The sequence below is a fragment of the Morone saxatilis genome, unplaced genomic scaffold, assembly GCF_004916995.1.
Source record: "Morone saxatilis isolate NCDOM2014 unplaced genomic scaffold, NCSU_SB_2.0 Contig7, whole genome shotgun sequence".
Taxonomy (NCBI): Eukaryota; Metazoa; Chordata; class Actinopteri; family Moronidae; genus Morone; species Morone saxatilis.
In genome coordinates this window covers 22,653,838-22,656,075 of record NW_023340246.1, presented here as the reverse complement: position 1 = coordinate 22,656,075, position 2,238 = coordinate 22,653,838, and the positions used below count along the sequence as shown (strand labels likewise).

General features: G+C 43.5%; 1 long non-coding RNA gene across 1 annotated transcript in view; it reads right to left on the bottom strand.

The window, feature by feature from the left end:
- Positions 1–2,067, bottom strand: part of LOC118340570 — a 12,081-nt gene extending 10,014 nt beyond the window's left edge. The window contains exon 1 of the long non-coding RNA XR_004797377.1: positions 1,938–2,067. This is a non-coding gene — a long non-coding RNA (uncharacterized LOC118340570). The remainder of the gene's footprint in view (positions 1–1,937) is intronic.
- Positions 2,068–2,238: the final 171 nt, after the last annotated feature.

The window sequence follows — 2,238 nt, the reverse complement described above, 5'->3', positions numbered from 1 at the left end:
CCTCGGTCTGCCCCGTGGCCTCCTCCCCGCCCAGAACGGACAAACCAAATACTGGCTCCAGATAGGAACTTTCACGTTTTTTTAGAGCCACCATAGTTTTTCTGACACACATAGAAGGCTGAGCTGTATTCAGTTAGGATGAATCCTAATGGTTTAAATGCAGATCTCCTAATCTAAATTTAATCTAAGACAAAGATGAGTGATTATGGATGATGTGAATCTGGTTGTTTCTTCCATTAAAAAAGTTGTGGTTTGGCCGTCGACTCACAGTTTGTCTCATAAAAAGTTTCCAAACCTGACTTTGAAAGTTGATTTTTAAAGTGTTACTGAACTGAATCTGATGGCTACCCTCAAGGAAGGACATCAATCTCGGAACTAATGGTACGCTCTGCACAATGGTCACCGTGATGTATGCACCTCTCGCAGTTAATGGGCTAAAACATACAAAGCCACTTGTTCTATTAGGGTCAGATAAAAATACAAAACATTAAAACACCAGAGGCGTTTAAAGTTTAGCTAACAAAGATAAAAGTACCAGATGTTTCAAAATGACGCTGTAACGTAAGAGTGATGACCTCAGTTTCCTTCTGCAAATTCAACACTCATTTCCCAATCGCAGCGTCGACCCCGGATGGTTTCTGTCACTATTTCCCACGCATGTATCCAGTGATATAAAGCTGAACTCTGCTGGCTGTCATTTTCCCCTCTGTGCTCTGGATTTTCTCCTCTGGGGGGGTTGAGGGTCCACATGGCGTCTGTCCAAATTATCCAAAAGAACTGAATTAGACACGAGTGACCTTTTCAATTCACTGACAGTCACTGTGTGTGGGTTAACCCGGCCGGCTCGCGTGCAGACAGATTGATGGATGGGCCCATTTCAAGACTCACAGCAAACACTCACACAGAAAGCTGGATGTGGACACAGACAGTCTGTGGCGCTCGACAGAAACACAAAGAGGTGAGCAGAGGGAGAATCTGAAATATATTTCCTTCTGGTTTCCATCCATCGTCCAAGGTTCATCTAGGTCTTGGTGGCAGCGGTCTGAAGGAGAACTCCCACGTTTTTTCATGTTCCAAGTCTGATTTGTTTTCTCTGACGTGTTTATTGAAGTGTAATCTCCACAGGCAGCAGACCTCCAGCTGTCTGCATGCTATGAACATATTAACGATATCTATAATGGTGGTTTCACGGTGGGCTCACAGAGCTGCAGTGCACAGGGAAATAATCTGGGCTGTCCCAGACTAAAGATTAGTCGACTATATAACCTGAACCTTTTCAACTGTGGAGGCTAACGCAGGGTTCCCACTCTTTTTAAGAAATCATTTTCCAGGACTTTTACAGTAATTTGTATTAATACAGGACAGCACTAGCTCACAGTAGTGGTCAGCATTCTTCGCATTAGCTTGCTTTCAATGGTGCACAGCCAGTTTTTCCTCAGAAGAACGGAGCTAACATTAATTTATCCATAGACCATAAATAACAGTTCAAATCAATAATTTCCAGGATATTTGAATCACTTTCCAGGTGTTTCCAAAAACGAGTCTCTGATTTTCCAGGTTTTCCAGATTAACCAGGATGCGTGGGAACCCTGCAACTGCTTACTTTTGTCTAACTAAAATTGATCGTACTTTCTAAAAAATAAAAAGACATTAGCTTAAAATCATGTGTGGACACAAACTCACCTGCAGAGCCTCCGAGCTATGAATCACCGGGTAATGTGTTTTTTGCCATAATCATTTATAAGTTCAGATGTGAAATGACGCAGGCAGGACGCTGTTTGACCTTTAGAGCTGCAGACTGGACAAGGTTCTGCCATCATTTCAACAGTATGTGGACATTCCAGACAACATTGCAGATTTAACGTTATCCAATGAGCTGGTTGAGTAAAATAAGACACAAACAGCAGCACTGTTGTGCCAGGACAGGTGTGTGTTACCTGGTTGGGGACGTGCAGGTTAAAGTCGAGTCCACAGACGAACTCTGAGTGATGCTCCACAGTGTCCAGAAGAGGCTGGTTCCTACTGTAATCCCAGAACCTGCACACACACAAACACATATTTTACTTTCATTTACTGAGCACATTCTGAGCACACCCTGTTTGAGCTGAAAGCTTGAGAAGAAAGATGGCGAGAGCTCAGAATTGACTTTTACCGGTGGTGAAATTACAGAGACTGTTTTCACCCAAAAGGGGGCGGGGCTTGACACAAGACCAAAGTACCCAGATGGGCTGCTCTCAT